We start from the raw sequence: 20561 nt of genomic DNA on the forward strand, positions 1-20561 counted from the left end.
AGACTTATCCCCCGGTAACGTTAACCCCCCCTGGGAATTTGTTCATATGACCAGACAATATCCTGACGAAATTAAACCCCCTCTTGTCTTAACCTCCTTAACATTAATCACCCACCCAGGGAATTTTCTCGCCTTGACTAGATAGTCTCCTGGTGATATTAAACCCCCTGTTCGACTTAAAATACTGCCTTGAGGTCGGTTTTTATTATGTTTATACTAAACAATTCAAGATAGCTGACCCGTGCAGACTTTTCTCCCGAGCTCATTTCTGGCTAAACCATAGGTCGTAGATCAGATCTGAGGGCACAATCGAAAGAGAAAATTAAATTTTCGACAAGAAAAGGTCCAGTCACTTTTTGTCGTATCTCTAACGGTTTAACCGCAAAATGCCCTCAAAGTCAAAAGTTTTTAACGAATCCGGAAAAAAAATCTATGAAAAAGGTCAATTTTTAAATCCCTTGTCATTTACTTAATGTCCGGACTTAACCAGTCACCGAATTCCGCTTATCCCCGAATTTGCAAGCGTTTACTTTGGGGGCCTGGGGGCGTAGCCCCCAGCGAGCCGAAGGCGAGTGTTAAATATCTATACTATGTTCTTAACATCAATTAGAGTATTAAAATATTATTTATTGTCACAAATCTTTAAATTCCAAAACCTTAATTCTCGAAGTTTGTTTCATACATTTAAGGCACATAAAGTATAATAACCTGTTTTGTATTTATCAGCATTAAATCAAAGTTTGAAAGATCCATAAAACTAATTATTTAATTATAACAGGTTTACTTTAACAATCAATAAATAATTAGTCAGTGTATAAACAATTGATTAATTTCGAATTAAATTGAAGCAAATACGATGATCCAATATACAGATGATGTAAACACAATGATGTTTTGTATTTATTATTAATAAATCAAAATTTTAAAATATTTTTAGAACTAATTATTTGATAATTACAAGTTTACTTTAACAATTAATATAATATTAGTCAGTACATGAATTATTGATTAATTTTGAAATGAATTTAAGCAAATACAAAGATTCATATTTTTACATAATTCATTAATTTAAATGAAAAGTAAGTAATATAAAACTAACTATTTCGATGAATTCAGAAGTGAAAAGTCTGTAGATAACGGCCGAGGTTATTGATAGAAGTGCAGCTAACAATCTTATCTTGGTCCTTTGTTTGCGAGGCCCACTGATAATCGACAGTCGCTTCTGGAGCAGGTTAGTCTGCAAACTCTTACTCCTGGGGCCACCTCGGTTCATCTCGTTCACCTCGCTCACACCCCATGACTTCGTTCCCTGGTATTGGTTTTGTCTCGTTCTCAGCCAATATGTAACATTTATTTATAACCCTTTAAAAGTATATCTGTAAAGGTTAAATTATCAAATGTCCCTTTTTATTCACTCAGTAGAATTCTTTGTATACCCCCAAAACGTTTAAGTTATTTCAAAGTAAAATTAATTTTATCAGTGAACAACTTCATTAATCCACAGCACAAATGTTTACCATAAGGAGCTTTCTACAAGATCATCTCTTCTCATCTTTAACTGTGCAGTGCACTGCTGTTAAAATAATGTTCTTTCTTTAAAAAAATGTTGGTAATTATTGTGGTGCAAATTAATACAAGTTAAATTCTTTTTATTTTAATTTTACTCAGTGGTAGTTACTTGTTTAGTTATCATGGATAACCAATCCAGGTAACAATTATATATATAAGCTGTATCCTTTTTCACTAATTATTTTAATCTTAATTTAGTGCTTATAATGAGGTAATATCATGTTGTTCTTTCTCACTTTCACTGTGTAAACATTTACTCAGGGTTGTTGGAACATTTCATGTTATAGACCACAACCTGGGACTTTCACAACAAATACAGATTATTTCTCCATCCAACTTTGTTATTACAATAGGAAGGGTAGGATTCACATTTACCAAATTTATAGAGTGTGGCTGTATGCGTGAAGTAAACACATGTCTCATTGTACTTTCACTCATATGGTAACACGTATGTAGATTTCATAAAACATTAGTAATATCTATAACTAATTGGTTTGTTTATAAAATATTACATTATTACATACTCATTAATCGTACAACTTTCATGTTTTAAACACTCACAGTCCATGTCCTACCCTGAAATTTACACCATACACCTTCTACACCTATATTCATTTTACCATCATTGTTTTACCAGCTTCATGTTCATGCTGTGAACTCGCTTATATATGTTTGCATCTCTCAGATCTTGCACCACAAAACTGACATCTGAAATTACTGCAATAATTTTGTAGGGTCCTTCGTAAATGGCATCCAACTTCTTTCTCTGAAAATTAACTTTACAAAACACAATATCACCCTTCTTAAATTTAACATTGTTACCATATTTACTTAGTTTCTGATTTTTCAAACATTGTTGCTTCAAATTTTTGACTGCACTGATTAATTTATTTTTATTCCTTCCCCTTAATTCATTATCTATTAAGTCCTTCAGATTCCACCTCAAACTTAAACTATCATCAAGTAATTTTCTATTTCAATATTAAATTCTAACCTTCACAGTACCTCGCACTTCTCCTGAAGACTTCACCAAGTAACCAAAATGACTATTATAGATTAATTAATTTAAACTTGAGACTTTAAATTTTGAAAAGAAATTTTAATTTTAAACTCCACAAACTCAACCTTCTTCCCGAAAAATCAATACGACAAGAGTAGGCTATCACTTTATACGACTTGTCTCTCTGACCAAACAGCAAAGAATCCCCTGAAAACGTGGTTGAAGCCACCGGAAGGATCTAGAAGTCCCTCCCACCATCTAATCAACCTAACATTGGCTAATCAAATTTGAGCAAACACAATGTCTGAATTGGATGGTACATATCCAACCCAGACCTGTAACCTATGCTCAATACCTAGATACAAAAGGAAGCTTCTAGCATTCCTCGAACCCGAATTGACAAGAAAATCAGCACTGCTCAAAGGATAACAATTCTTACAATTCAATTATTATATAAGTTTACAATTCTCTTAATTAAAAATATAAAAATTCCTATAAATAATTAAATAATATAGGAAGCATCCTATAGTAGGTTATCAATTTGAAATGACTAATTGAGCCTGCTATCTACTACATATCCTAAACATGCTGTATTATTATGAAATCTGACTGGAATTTGTTGATTTGTACTCAAGTTATGGGAATTCTGATAGAGAATTTATCATAAGTGGTTTTATTTTCATCAAGCACTAAATTTAATGTGTCCATTGAGTTACTGTCGGAGAAGTACGTATGAAGATACATGTGAATCTCATAATAATGTAAAAAACTAGTTTTTTTCTGGTCTGTGTTTGTCACAGATTACATTGTATTCTCTCCATCTACAGAATGCTGCTCTACATGCCTATCTCTATAAAAGGAGATAAAAATTACTAGGGACCCAGATGAAAAATCTAACTTAAAAGTATACTTTGCTCTCCATAAGTGTAAAACTAAGGCATTTTTATATCAGAATATTTCGTGATGGCATTTTGAAAAACTATACTTTAAAAACAGTAAAAATCCAGTATTTATGAATTTGTAAAATTATTTACTGTCATATTCTAGGAAAATTAAGTATTTCAATCAGAAAATTAGAACATAGCCTATTAAAAAACCTACAATTACAGTTCACAATTATTTGAACTATAATCCATCTACAGCGATATATTTGTAACAGCGTTTAACAAATAAATCGTAAGCTCTTACAAAATAATTCTGCTCTATCCAAAGAAGTTCCTCTTCAATTGATTGCTTTAATTTCTCATCATTATTGAAGCTACGAGTATAAACTTGTTCCTTTAAGTAAACCCATAGAACGAAATCACACACAGTTAAACGTGGGGATCGGAGTGGCCAATCTAAAAAGTCACTTCCACGGCCACAAAGGTTGTAATTTAGCAATTGCTTGACAGGATTTGCGAAATGAGGAGGAACACAATTTTGTTGGAAGATTCCTTGATCCATTTATGGAATCGTAAAATGAGGCAAGACTTGTTCATTTAAAACCTGTAAATACATATTCCCAGTCATTGTAATATCTGAAATGTCGTAAAATAGCACCCCATTACAATTTGCTGCCCTAACAGGAATTCATTTTGATTTAGGTATAGCCTGTTCAAGAATATGTGGATTACTGGTGTTTTAATCATTACAATTATGCCTATTTACAGCACAATTGCGGTAGATAGTGGACACGATGGAAAAAACAATTTGAGTATGCCAATTAGGATCTAGCTCATGCAAGTCAATGATACGAGAACAAAATTCCACTCTAGTGTCCGGATAATCTTCAAGAAGATTATGGACTAGGTGATTTTTGTAAACATTTCATTTTGTTCTTCTTAACTATTCTCTGTACTGAAGAATTTTGAACACCAGTTTCAAGTTAAACCTTCCTTAGCGATTTCGGTTTACCTGGAGAGCGAAGCATTGATGCGCATACTAGTACATCTCTTTCCTCATATGATCCTCTATAGTACTTTATTACGACACTTCCAGTTTCTAACAAAAGATTTTTCAACTTAGTTATTGTTGGATTTCTAGTTGTTCAACTCTTGGGTAGGCATTCTGAAATTGTCTAATTGCTTCTGTAATGTTACCAAAAGCAATAGCCCAAACACAACACTACACTTTTTGCTCAACATTAAAAGCCACTTCTCGAACTTCAATATCAGTAAAACTGTAATAAAGGAGGTTAGGTTATGTTTTTATAGCACAAGCAATATTCTTCAATGAAACAGCTGTTTTCAACAGTGAGCGTAAAATTTTCAATATATCATTATTTTGTTTCTAAAATTGTTAGGGAGCTTTAATTTTCACAGAATATTATTTTAATTAATTTATCTTTATTAATTGAGTTTGAAAACGTTCGGTGCATAAATGTGCAAGTAATATAAGATTAAACGTTTAAACCTCTTCGTGGAACAACTTGTATATGGCTAGAGAACGAATTCAAGAAGGAGTCGAATCAAATTGCCTCTGCCGTCTATCATACATTAAAACATACATACTTGACTGGAATCCGGACCGTCAAGCTTGTATCTGACGGCTGCGGAAAACAGAATAAGAATACAATGGTTATCTGCATGATGTCTAAAATAATGTTTTATGCATGATGCTCTAAATGTGATCAAAGTTATATTTTCCATTATCGGACATTATTTTATCCCTGACAGGACTTTTGCACAAATCAAGAAGGATGTTAAAAGCACATTACCCTCCTAACCCGCCAGGACTACATTAAGATTTTTAAGAAACATACTACTGCCATAAGACTAGAAGATGACTACTGTCATGTCTTTAACTGGAAAATGTCAAAGAAAATTTATTAAGAAATGTGTTTTTAGGGGTTAAATGCATTACAATAAAAACATTGGTGAAAGGAAAAGCTTGCAAATGCGCGGGAAGAAAATTATCACAGTAAATCCCAGTCTAATTTAAAAAATGTCCTAGGTCAAACCAGCATAGTTGAAAGATTTGAACAAACTGCTATCCAAATATCCCATGCCTCACTGGGAGTTGTCTTTGAGCACCTCTTTCAAAGAACTCTCAGCAACAAGAAGTGCTCCAGCACCCGTGTGGAGAAGAGTCACATGAAGTATTCTAACTACTTTTCAAAATCGTTAATCCATTGTTAGTTGGGTGCCTCTTGTGTGAAACATTTCAAAGGCTTTTAAAATAAAACACAAAAAGATACACAATAAAAAAGTCACTTTTATTATGCTTTTTTAATAAAACCCTTGCTCTGGTTTATGTAACCTTATTTTCACAAAACAAAATTATTGCTAAAAAATTGGTTTTTATGTTTGGAATATAACATATTGCGATAAATTCACACCCTGATATTTTTTTATCATCTATTATTCCAAAAGTATCACAGTTAATATGCAAAACAAACGCCATTATGTCCACTACTGATTCAAAACTAACTAAGTTCCCGAAACTGCTCCAAATATCGTTATGTTCTAAAGTTTTTTAAAGTTTTACCAGTAAACTATAAATGTCTAATTGTAGCCATCAGCAACAACCTGATAAAAGTATAATTTTTACAAATTAAAAAAAATTTCCATACTTAGGGAATAATAATACTTATTGCCATATTTAGTTTTTACTCTTATCAAAAAAGTCAGTTAAGTTGGTAGCTGAGTCAAAGAATAAACACAACTTAAATACTAGAACACATCCGTAGTTAACTATGGTTATAAATTAACATAGGATATAGCAAAACACGTCAACAGAATAACAAGGGTTACTCAGGAGCCAATTATAAAATCTATTTCTAAACACTTTTTCAGGGTGTATATTTATTAAAGGATGTAATTTACTGTAAATGTTTAGTGAAACAACCAGCTCACTATTAATTGTTTTATGTAGTATGCAGAAATTTATTGTACAATGTATACGAAATCAATCTAGTAAGCCTAATTGCCTTACTCCTAGCATTATAGCTCTGATCAGCATACTTAATACTGTTAGGATTATGAGAAATAAACAAAATTAGGTAATGTATGTATAAACTGAAAATAGTTAGAAATTTTAAGTTTATTTTTAATATTGGCAAAAAGACAGATTACGGGATTCCTTACCAATATACCCTATATGAATATAAGAAAGAAATTAGAAAAATATGAGAAGAATCTGGAGAAATGTTTGTAAAAGCATGAGCAACCTACTAGAGGCTGACAGGTTTAAAAAAAAACTCTCCAAACTGATCACTCTTATCCACTAGGGTCCTTAGTAAAAGCCAATGGTGGCCTTACAGTCAACAAGAAGGAAACTCTAGAACTATTGTTGAAAACGCATTTTCGGGGCGGCCTCGAAATGAGGATTTTTATTCTCTAGCGGGGGAAAGACCTGGTTGGGAGGCTGCCAAATCCAAACAGCAGTCAAAAAGAATTTTTACATCTAAAAGGATTAAATGGGCAGTAATATCCCTTAAGCCATTTAAATATCCTGGAGCTGGTGGAGGTTTCCCGGTCCTTCTTCAAGAAGGGTTGGATATCTTATTAAATACACTAACTATTTTGCTTAGAAGCAGTTACGCCCTAGGATTTATTCTAAAAAACTGAGGGAGAACACTTGTGTTTTATGCGAAAAAGACAGTGATCTGCCTGAACCTAACTCGTACAGGCTGTAAGCCTAACCTCCTTCACGGTAGAAACTACGGAAAAAATAATTATAGACATGTCAGGGACAAAAACTTACAGTTACAACTACTCAGCCTATATCAACATGCATACGTGGAAGGTAAGTCAGCTACCACCGCTCTCCGAAGTCTGGTGGAAGCGGTGGAGGACACTTTTAAGGAAAATGAATCCCTAGTCAGCGTCTTTATGAATATTGAAGTAGCTTACGACCCAGTAGCATATCAATCCATCCCTCCTGTGGGCAATGGTGGTAGACGACCTCCTACCTAAAGCAGAAAAGAGGGGAATAAGTCTACTATGCTATACCGACGACCTGGGGCTTATGGTAAAAGAGAAAAACAAAGGCTCGCTGGAACGCCTCACTCAATAAGCCATACATTTTATAAGCATCTGGTGTCAGCGGGATGGTATATGCATAAATCCATAAAAAACCAGTAGGATTACCTATACTAGGGGGAAAAGTTCCAGCTAGAACAATCTGGCCTGGAAGGTATCAGGATAAAACATTCTGACGAAGTAAAGTATCTAGGCGTTTTCCGCTATAAGAGGCTGACTTTGAGTACACATATTCACACAATATCTAAGGAGATAAAGGGCCTTGGGGCATGTATAAGACTTTGGATTGAAATGGGGATTGAAAACTACAATGATTTATTGGATCTCTAAGTTAAAAAAGCAATAGTCACATATGCTGCATTAGGTTGGTGGCCGAAAGAAGAACCAAAACAGTAGTCAAGAGGCTACAGAGTCTTCTAAGGCTAGCTTGTGTAAGCATCACAAGAGTTCCTGTCCAACCCTGGCACTTGAAGCGGTCCTGGGATACACTCCTCTGGAGCAGGTAGTATTGAAGACAGCCGCAATGACGCTTCTGGATATAAAGGTGATTAAAGCTACCTTCTCATAGAGCCATATTAAATTAACCCAGGAATTTTCTGAAACGATATCAAATGTGTCGAAATAAATTGTTGAGAAATACTCCTTTTGAAAACCAAACAGTCTCTACTGAAGATCGGGTAAAAACGAGGCCTACCCTACTAAAGGAGTCCAGAAGTTCTATACAGGTGATTTACGCCTTGAGTCTAGGGCAGGATTCAGCATATACGGACCACGATTTAACCTATCTGTGCTCCTGGGCAAAAATGCTACGGTCTTCCAAGTGGAAGTCATGGTAGTAGAATTATGCGCCAGAAGACTCATACAAATGAGGCCAAAAGGAGCAGAATACTTAATACTCTCTGACGGCCAAGCTGCACTTAGCTAAAAAAAAGCATGTAAAATAAAAATATAATGTTATTTTATATGTTTTAAGAATAATAGAGATAGTTTAATAGAATAATAGCATAAAATCTTTAGTACGACTCTAGCCTATGCACAGGCTGCTTGCCCATGTAGGCTAATTTCCATTGTAGAATATATGTTAATATGTAATATATAGTTAACTTAAATAAATAAAAACATATTTATCCAACTACTGTATTTAAAATTAAATTGTTTTATTTTATTGCCACTTAGTAAGTATAGTAAAAGGGTAATTTACTATTTATCAAATGTAAATAAATATAATATCTTACACACACACACACACACACACACACACACACACACACACACACACACACACACACACACACACACACACACACACACACACACACACACACACACACACACACACACACACACACACACACACACACACACACACACACACACACACACACACACACACACACACACACACACACACACACACACACACACACACACACACACACACATACATACATATACGAGAGTGTATATATGTGTATGTATGTATATTTATGTGTGTGTATATGTTTTTGGAAATAAAAAATGTTTCTATTTCTATTTATAGCTAATTTATTAATGTGTTAAATTTTAATTATAAGACGTTAAAATATTACATTAATTTTACCACATTCTGTAAATGTAATTATTTCTTTATTTTATTATCATTATTATATTTTATTTAATGGTTAGATAAGTTAAAGGTAAGATAATATTTTTTTAATATTTTAAATTTTACGTTGTCTCAGGGTGTAAGAAAGGGCCATGCGGACCTAACTTTGTCTGTAAAAATAAAGAATTTTTCATCTCATTTCACTAAGGGCACTTGAAGCGGGCCTGTACGCTTGATTCTAAAGCAGTTTAGGAATGTAAGAACGCTTTGGTAGAACTGGCAGAGAAGAACAGAGTTACACTCGGTTGGGTGCCGGGTCATGGGGGCATTCGTGGTAATGAAATAGCAGGGCCTGAGCCGGGCTTGGGAATAACATTCTCCCACAGTAAAGTTCTCATCGATTGGCAAAAGAGGATTAGATAATTTAACTGGAGTAGGGCCTCAAGATTAATACAATATAAATGTTTATCCCTCCTTACGCTTAAGAGTGAGCATCTCCCCTACATCAAATTAAGGAGAGATAAAAATGATAGTAGGGATGTTAACAGAACGTGGCCTTCTTAAAATGCAGACTCTGCGGGGAAGCAGAAGAATCAGCGGAAAACATTTGGCTGTTATAGGGACATCTTCTCAGCATGTAAAAGCCCCAGATATTGAGGGCACAAACATAAGTAAGGGAGGTGCACTGGTCATTTTAGAACTAATTGCGGAGACAACAGTCTCTATCCCTCGGAAAAAGGAATCCTATTCTGAGTACTAAAACTAAAGCTTGCTCTAACTGCATATATTGCAAATACTATACAATGGCCATTATATATTTCTATGTCTTCTAATCTATTAATGTTTGTCCTATGTAACATTGATCTATATTTCCATATTATTTGCTATACTTGTATAACAATGGTTGTAATTATTAAGGTGCTCAGCGAATGTTTTATAAATTTATTAAGGGCTTAAATAAGATCTTAAAAGCGGGTTTTTAATTTTCTTCCAGTTTGACCAATTTAAAACTGTCATGGCTAATACAGTTCAATATATAAACTATAAACACATGAACTGGAATAAATGTCTCATTTATCAATTGTCGGTTTAATTTTGTTCTGCAATTTATTGCTACTTCTATACGCAGTGTGGCTATGAAATAACGATACTGCCACTGCTGTGGATCCAGGAGGCAAGCCTCAACCACCAATAATCTACAGCTGTTTAATGAGAACCTTTCTCTTTCTTATGCAACTAGTCTCGCTTCTGTAAACAACCCACTTTAGTAAGTGTCTAGGTTCGCGTTATTGTTGTTTTTGTTTTGCCAGATAAAATTGTTAGTGTAACAGTAGAGTAACAAATTATTGTGATGTTTTACTTTAAAATTGGAAAAAGTGCTACTAAACTTATAATTTACTGAAAGAAGTGTATGGTAGTTAATGTTAATCCCGTGTTTTTTAATGGTTTAGCATTGTAAAGATGGCAGAGAATGCGTTGAAGACAGTTCGCGGCCTAGTCGCCCTTCAACGTCAAACACGGATGAAAATGTCGAAAAAGTCGTAATTTGATTTGGTCTAACCGTTGATTAAATTTGTAGAATTGTAGGTATCGATAAAAAATGTGTATGGTAAATATTACACGACAATTTTAACATGCGAAAAGTGTGTGCTAAAACTTGTGTCTAATATTTTAACGTATCAACAACTAGAGGCTCGCATAATGTTTGTTCTGATACATTGTCGGTTTAAATTGAACAATTGTTTTGTAAATGATAATAAAATGTGATGAAACGTGGTTTAATACTTTTGATCTGCAAAAGAGGTTGCTAATCCATGCACTGGAAGAGCCTAACTTCATCGAGAGCCAAAACAGCTTGAATGAGCAAGTCAAAATTTTAAGCAATGATAGTTGATTTCTTTTAATATCCATGGGATTGTGTACCTTCACTAGGTTACTGATGGTTAAACAATTAATCAATATAACTACCTTGTGGTACTTTCTAAACTACGCCAAAGATCAAGGAAAAATTATGGAAGAACAAATCATGGGTACTCCACCAAGACAATGCGCCAACTCATTCCGCATTATTTGTCAAGAGCTTCCTAGATAAGTACAGCATCTCAGTAAGTAGAACACCCACCTGATTCACCAGACATTACGCCTTGTAACTTCTCATTGTTCCATAAGGTGAAAGTTCCATTAAAGGGGAAAATATTTGAGTCTCTGGAAGCTATAAAAGAGAAAGTGGCACGTCTTGAAGGAGCGAATTCCAGCACTGTTTCAAATAATGGAAATTCACATGGAGCATTGCAGGGAATAGAGAAGGAGGTGACAATAAGTTATTATGTATAAAATAAAAATAAAATAGTTAACGTCATTCTCGTTATAAATAGCTACATCTCATATCCCATTAATAACACGTGTTTTTTTAACGTACTGTTTAAATAGTAAGAAGAAATGTAATTAATTATAAGCATTAATTGTAAATGACTAGTTAAAACTATTCAGTATAAGTAAATATATAATTGCATTCAATATCTAACGACTACCCTTTCGCCACAGTCCAAAGTTATATAAATTATTATTGTACAATATTTAGAAAACGAATGAACAATACAACAAAGGAAAAAGCATCCTACGAAGACACAGTTATATTCTATAAAATGTTTATAAAAAAATTGTATTAACTCATTTTGATCTGTAGAGGATATTTGTATCTAAGAAACATACTACTGTATATTTGAAGTGAATACTGATGATCTTAATATAAAGAACACAGTAAAGTTTAAGTAATAAATAAGGTAATAACACTACACTTATATTAATACAAGTTTACTTCTTTTACTTGCATTTATTCACTCATTAGTCATTCTGTATAGCCTTATATATGATCAATAGTTAATAAAAAACCATAAGCTGCATTGTACAAATATACAGGGTGAGTTTTTTAAAGTGATCCAATAGCTAACTTTTTAACTACACGACTTAGCACCACACTTTAAATTTGGAACTTGCTCAATTTTAAGTTTCACTCAGGGATACACTTTCAAATTTTTTGAAGATAGCCGCCATTTTCCAATATGGCGGTCAACTTAAAAACTACTCATAAATACAGCACTGAAAATTGACAATCGGTTATCAAAATAAGTAGATTGTTGATAAATAAGTATAAAATGCTAAATATTTCTAAAATATTTACCTGAAAAATGTGATTTAGACAAACCCTAATTTTGAGGAACCAACACTTAATAACTAACATAATAACCAAAATTATATGATTCCATGGGTACGAGAATTGATTTCAACGTATTTTTTTTTTTTTTTTTTTTTTTTTTTTTTTTTTTTTTGTTCTCTTCGTTTGATTAAACAGGCTCGGGTGAATTCCCATGACGCCTCGTGGTTCTCTGGGGGTAAACTTCTGCCATACATATGTTATTTTGTGTTACTATGGATTTTCATTGAATAATATTTATTTTTTCTGTTAGTGGGATGGTTAGGCTCTGTCTTTGAAGCTATATGTGTTTTTTTATTTGTTTTAAAAATTGGTTGAGTTCCTTGTATATTTCTATGTTATGAAGTTTTAATATATCAATCAAATTCATATTATGTGATCTAAGTAGATTATTTAATATCTTAAAGTGCAGGTCTCTCGCAAACTCGTAGGCTGGGCATCGTAGAATAACGTGGTCCAGGGATTCTCGTTCAGCGAGGGTACAACTTAAACAAAGTGGTGTGAAATATTGTTTGATGTCAAACAACTTTGTATTGACCCGAGCATGTCCAAATCTCATTCTAATTACATTGACTATCTCCCACCTTTTGAAGTTTGTCATGATGAACCAAGGGCTATGGCCTGTCGTACTTTCTATTTCTTTGTACCATGCCGCTTTTGGTGTACGTTGGCATACCTGCTTATATGCTATTGCATACTGTCTTTGTTGATAGGCTTTGAAGTCAGATGTTGGGATGTAAATATTGAACAATTTTTGTGCCGTCTGCTATGGCTTGTTTTGCTAGGTTATCTATATATTCGTTATGATAAATACCTACGTGTGCTGGAACCCAGTGAAAAGTGACGTTCTTGCCACTGTCTATTACATTATGGATGATACTCACCGGAATACCTTCCCCTTTGGAGTAGTTGTATACGTTACTCAGTGCTGTTATGGCTGCTTGTGAATCGGAGAATATTATGATGTCTTTTTGTCTGATGGTGGCGAGTGTGAAGGTTGCTTGCAATATGGCTATAAGCTCAGCTGAGTAGCTGGATATTCCTTCTTGCAGGGAGAACTTACCTCTGATATTCAATTCTGGAATGTAGAACGCTGCACCAGCACCATTCTCGGTTTTTGATCCATCTGTATATATTTTTAGCGATTGTTTGTATATTTTCTCTGAGGTTACTTCGAGAAAACGTTGTTTTACAATAGTGTTGTTGCTTACCTTTTTTGGACATTCGAGTGTGAAGACAAATTTTATTTCATTGTCCATTGTTAATATAGGTTGTTTAAAGTCCCAGAAGGTTTTACTGCTTTCTTTAAGTGATAAGTTTGGGTCAAAAGAATTGATTTTTGTAAGAGAGTGTAAATACAATGGTTTAGTCTTCCTTCTCCAATATGGTCTACATTCAGTTAGCATGTTGAGAAACATGAGACTTCTGTATGCAGGATGACATTGTTCTGATAATATTTTATAAACTTATTTTTTTTTAACGTATTTTCAACGTATGTTAATACTGTTTACAATATTAAGTACGTAAATAAATCATGCAAAATGCATAAAACAGATGTATTAATCGTATTTTGAACTTATGGAGGCAAAGTAGTTTATTATCATAGACATGTAAACTAAATTCTGGAGAAATTAAGCGAGTTAAAGTATAAAACAGGTTGGTAGAACCTGTCTATGTATGAAAACCAAGATAGAAGTCCATGACAATATAAAAACATCAATAGTTTCCTTCATGGTGTCGTATTTAGTAAGCATATTTTTAACAATTAAAATATAAAATATTTTCACAAATCGCTCATAAGAAAGGAAGAGGCTGCCTGCAACAACTGCCTCGTAATTTATCTTTGTAGTGGCGATTTTTAATTCACAATATAAAAAAAGATCCTTGAAACTTGAGACTCGGAAATCTTTGTAATGTTGCTCATGTATAACAAGGCCTGGGAGAGTTGCCACATTTGTGACAGGTTGAATGCTACACTAAACCGCGTTGGACTTGGCTTAGCAATTGGGACAGGACATACATACAGCGTTATTCCCTCACTTTTTCACCAAGGACGGCAATGAAGAAACGAGTTGCAAAATAACAGAGATAGTTGCCTGTAATTTTTTTTAATTATGTGAAATATAATAAAGTTTGTCGCAAACAAACGTACTAAAAACTGTATAAAAAAATTAGAAAACAATTATATTAAAATGCAGGAGAGGAAAAAGTAGACATGTTACCTTAATGCTGGTGTTCCCACTATCATAAGGAGATCTAAAAATGTGATAGGCTTAGGGAGGGCTGGACATGGTTCACTTATTTGGAGACTTTTCTTTCATTTCTTCTTCACAATTATCGCAGACTATATGATAATTTCGGAATGTTATATATTTCAATAGGGTGAATTTGATCCTATGCGTGAATAAAAAATTAGTAGACTATAGGATGGATAAAGAATATTTTGTAAAAGCCACAAACCAAAAAATTATCACGAAATCACAAACATCACAACAAATATCACAATTCTCCTTACTGGAAAGGGGCACACAAGTAGAAATATAAGACTGATACCCTGTGTGTTCAATACGATCATGTTTTCTTATATTTGCAAGATGCCAGTGTATTTTCGAATGAAGCACAAGATGATGTATTAACAAGCTGCAGTTCTCGTGTGTAATGTCTCTCAGCGTAACACCTGCTGTGATACATAGCTTCAATTTCACTAAGTGAGGCTGGAAATGTATAGTATAATCTTTTCTTAGTTTTCTTCAATACGTGTAACATACTCCTTTTATGTTTAATGAACCTTTCTAGCTTTACATTTAAGCTAGAACTTAAATAATATAATATAGATTCTACATTTAATGTAACGAACGTAGAAATGTTCAAAATACATTATATATTTCTAGAATATGAGGCTTATATATTTTACCAGCGGTTGCCAATGGTTTGCGATGGAATATTATGAAGCATTATAACTTTTTAAATTGAATTAGGGTTATTTTAGGTACATATTGTTCCAGTGTTCATGGTTAAAAGGTTAAGTAAAATTGCGACTGGCTCTTCTATTAGGATTACGTGTATACGAATATTATTGGATCAAGTTACATATACTTAGACGCCATAGTTGATAGTACACTGTTACCTTGATCAAGAAAATGTCCATGTATGTAAGTCTGAAAGCTAACTTTGGTGAAAATCGTCTACTTCCGGTCAAAAATATTTTTGTTTTAGTTGATTTTCTTTTCTTGCTCCGATCAAGAATCAGTTAAAATACGTAGATCTAAAAATACTACGTGGATCAAAATGTATCTACATCTAAATTTACATTTACTATAGACACCTACTATATAGGATTAGATCAACCTAGATTAGGCACAGACGTGTAATATATGATATATTTTAACCATTGATGGTTTTAAGCCTCTATTGGGACTTGGGGTAGTACCCTACGAACAAACTCAGGCAGTGTATTATTACTGTGTGTATTAACACTGTGGTTGAATAGAATTTAGCAGGATTCGACTGGAGAATTTGATGAAGCACATAGTAACGAAAAATATCTCGTAATTGGCGTTGGAGCCGTGAAGTCGGTGTTACAAGGTTAAAACCGTTTTCTTAACAACTACTATAGACGTCTTATAGTTGGATGGATTTGAATAAAATGTTCTATATAATAAATAGGGTGGCCCGAATGTTCTTCATTTGAGACAAGGGGGCGGAGCCATAGAAAAAAATCTATTAGTTGTATTATATCTCCAAACACATTATGGTTGTATAGATTTTATGGGAATTTCACTGTGGTAGAGCCTTCATACTAAATCAGTTTTATACACAACTAATCTGGATAGCTGGATAGACTTTATTCAAAATTGGGACGAGTGTTCTATATAGTTGTATGTTAACAACTATTTTTAGCAATGTATTAGACAAGAGGGCAGATACCTAAGATCAAATCCATTATAAGTTAGATTATATGTATTGCAAAATTATTCAAACAAAAATGTATACAGGGTGATTCAAAACTAAACGGCAAAGAAAATATGACGATAAAAAGTGTTGAATAAATGATCAGCTGTTACTCACAACCTAAACATTAGTTAATATTTTATGCAGATAAGAATATGCATTTTTGTGCGTCTGTTTTATTTTTAAATAAAGCTAAATTTCAATACCTATTATTAATTTTTTTCCTAAGTAATTCACATGAATCTTTTCAGAATTAAATGTTCTACAAATCTGTTTAAGAAAAAAATGACCTTTATTTAACATTTATGGAAGTAATCTTACGTTAAACACAAAATGTGTTATTTCTTTGCACCAATTCTTGTGTTTTACGTAAGATATCTCTGAAAGTATTGCATTTACAGCTCTGGGACGAATTTTAATATATTTGTCAGATATAAAAACATAAAAAACAATCGTATTTCTATCTTTGTAACTACCTTTACCATTTTTATACGGCCTGACTTCACCAAGGGTTCTGAAATCCGGGCGAAATCTTTCGCTAGGCGTAACTCGCTAACGAAGCGTTTCCGGGCATATGGTTATATGAACTTTTTTACTTGTTTTTAGCTATTGAATAAGCTCCCGAGAGATTGCCGTTTAGTTTTGAATCACCCTGTATATGCACTATTGAACAGATAATAACCACTTTTTGTCTACCGGGACCTGCCAGAAGCCGGTGCTTGTAAGGAATTGAATACTGCAAAATGCCAGTGCCCGATAGAGACCTAGAGGTTCCAGATGTGGAAACTTGCCGAAGGCCTCAGGTTGCAAATCAGAATTTTAACAGAACAGGAGCTGCCAATGGCAAGGAAAAGCTGGATGTGGCTACATGCTAAAGCCGGAACATCATAGGCAGGGAGGTTCTATTGGCTGAGAACTCCCAGAAGTCCCGAGGCATGACTTAAGAAAAGCCGGAAAGTCCTGGAGGGCTGACACCTTCTAGAAGCCGGTAGATACAGAACCCCAGAACTTCTAGAGGTAGCAGTTGATCGGGATTGAGTGCTCACAGAAACCGGGAGCTCTCATAAATCATAGGTTGGCATTATATTGTTGGCCAGAAACTGGGAACACCCTAACACTAGGACCTGCTGGAGGTTGAATACTGTCTTAAGCTGGGAGTTAAAAGATACCAGGATTTCATAAGCTCCTTTAACACACAGTCACTGCGTCTCTATGCTGGGTTATATTCATTGACTATTTGCCATGTCACTGAGTATCTGAGACAAAAATATGAAATACATTAATCCTTGATGTATGCATTAATAACAGAAAGATCTACTACTATTGGAACATAGTTTACAGTTTTTACGTGTAGTCCAATAACGGCCACTTATATAAAATATTGAAAAAAATAATTTGTAATAAGTACAAAAAGAAGACTTTTTACTGAAGCACATTTTACAGTATTAAATAAGTTGCATGCATATGTATCAATTGAAAAATTAAAAATACAGTCTTATTTTGTTGTTCATTTCTGGATACAAGGATACAATTTGTTTTTCTTAAAAAGATTTCTACTGATGGGGGCGAGTATTTAAAACCTTATTATTGCTAAAATTCCAGTTTTATAGAAACCCAAGAACCAAAAATGTTTCCGGTGCTCTAAAGTTTGTCAAGAGCGTTCGCCTCAATGCATGCTTCTCTTCAAGCGAAGAAACCAAACCTCAAAGAAAGACTTCAAAGATTCTAACGTTAATAGTCTTATATATTGTATCAAAAAAGATAAAATTGAAATTCGTGATTACTAGAGAAGTGTTGGGTGGTGTTCTGTCAGAAAACCCCCTGGGAGAGGTAGCGAATTTGCGAGAGGATGACCCCTATACTAAGCCGCGTTGGTCGGTGATGAGGTGTTCTTTACCCCGATGGCTAAGCCACATTGGTCTTACCATCATGGGAGAGGGCACCCCCAGCACCCCACCCAAAGGGTTTCAACCCCTTTCAAACCTCATTCGCTTCGCTCACTTCTGAAGCTGAATGAGAAGCGTATTACGTATTCTAGAGCCTTGGTGGCAAAATCCGTCTACTTGCGGTACTCTTCTGACGTAACGAGTAGCAATTTTAGTACAATCTTACTTCTGCTTAATCATTTATGTGTGTACGGTTGTGCGAAGCAGATGCATTCTGACTTTGTGTCAGATATAAATGTTGATTGTGTTCAATTTATAGTTTTATCTCTGTTAAGTTTTACAAATTGTAGACTTCGAACATGTAGAATAATTATGACTTCTGCGGTTTGGTAGGTTTTCTTTATTTTTAAATAGTTAATAACACTTTTTATATAATAAAATTTTAGCTGTTTTCAAACTAAGAGCGGTCTTTTTGACCCTTTCTTACATATATTTATACCGGAGTTTATATTAATTTTCCATCATTATTTGGTAAACAATTTTTTGTATACAATTTCCAGTGTAAACTATATTTGTTGAAACTTTTCGATTAAATACTTATTATTATCTGTGACTAGTCAGTCACTATGTCACGCCTGAGTTGTTTTCTTGAGAATGTCAGCGACAGCAACTCAATAACTAGCAAGGGAGACGCAACTAACCTAGTTACTACACGGCAGCGGTAGAGTAACAATCTCTCCTCTCACACCATACCACCTGTTCCCTAGTGTTATATACTGTTGTATGTGGATTATGCATTGGTTTAGGTAGTTATACATACTCAAGCGAAAATAGTACTCAATACGAGTGATAGGTTCAAATTCAAATATTGTTTATTTTAACTAAAAATAATATAAAAACAGTAATTATAAGTTAATTCTCGTATGAATAACTTTCAAAAACCTGCATTGAGTGTGTATATCACATTTTCAACTTTTCATGCGTAGTAAATTTCACTATCAACCCCATTAAAAGGGGGCTGGTATAGCTAAAAATTTAAAAAATACGATTTTTATTTTTGATTTCACTTTCATTCATTATTATTTTCTGAACAAATTGGTGAAAAAATTATTAAGATATCTTTAATATTAACCGATATAGAGAAAAAAAACTAAAGTCATGCATATACTTTATTGTGACCTGCCGCGGGACCAGGTGACGTGGTTTTGCAGATGTCTGGTCTTAACACGTAAACTAAACGAAATGTATCAACTTTCTTATAGTACTACTTTCGTATATTTTTGACAGTTCATACTCTTTGGAGTTCTTCTTTTTATGATTTTGAACAACCAGCTGTTCCACTACTGTAACATTACTGTTTGTCTGCAGACTACACTGTGTTGTTTACATTTGTGAATTAGGTGATTTGTTGTGAATAGTGCAAAATGGATAGGAAAGGGGTGTACAGAACCCTTCCAATTGTCTGTATATTATGGAAATGCCATCAGGGCTAATACAGATGACCTGACTAGAATGAGAATGGCAGTTTGGGCAACTTTTAATCATAAAGCCAGTTCTGACGAACACCCATTGCATCATCTTTGCCCGGTTGGTCCGAATTCTTTGTGCAAATACCAGAAGACTAAGTCAACCAACACTATTGAGACTTTAAAACATAAAAATACCATCCCATTACCAATAATGGACTATATATAACCAATTTTTCATTATTTGTCTAAACCTGAACTTTTGAAGAGATGCCTCAAGGGTAAGACCCAAAACGCTAACGAATCGTATAACATCGTTCTTTGGAGTATTTGCTGGCAAGACTGTGGTGGAGATTGCAGCATATGAGGCTGCCTTAGTGTATAATGAAGGATCATTGGCTAAGTTAAAAGTTCTCCAACATTTAAATATTGTTCCTGGAAAGCATTGTGAAGTAGCGCTAAGAAAACTTGATGACAGAAGAGTGGTCGATGCAGAAATTAAAGCCAAAAAGTACATTTTGGAAGCAAGAAGAGCTAGAAGGAAACTTAGTTTGGAAAACCAAAGTAATTTTGAAGAAAAAGTAGGACCAACATAATGAAGCAGGAGCATTTTAAACTCTAAGTCTAAATTATTTTTTATAACAATATACATTAACGTTAAATTCCCGCAACTAGCTTTTTAGCTTACATTTTACAACATATCTCAAGAACGACTTAACCTATCACAATAGAATTTTTAGGGGTGGTTTAGGACAGTATTATCTATGGTATGAACTAAGATTATTGCTGTTGGTGCATTAAAAATATATTTATTGTGGAAATACTAAATTTTATTTTGTAAATTATTTTCCAACGGATTCTTTAAATTATACCGGTTTTACTTTTTGCCCTGGAGTAATAGTTTTAGTTCATACTGTAGCCCGGGC

The sequence above is a fragment of the Homalodisca vitripennis genome, chromosome 7 (assembly GCF_021130785.1).
Source record: "Homalodisca vitripennis isolate AUS2020 chromosome 7, UT_GWSS_2.1, whole genome shotgun sequence".
NCBI lineage: Eukaryota > Metazoa > Arthropoda > Insecta > Hemiptera > Cicadellidae > Homalodisca > Homalodisca vitripennis.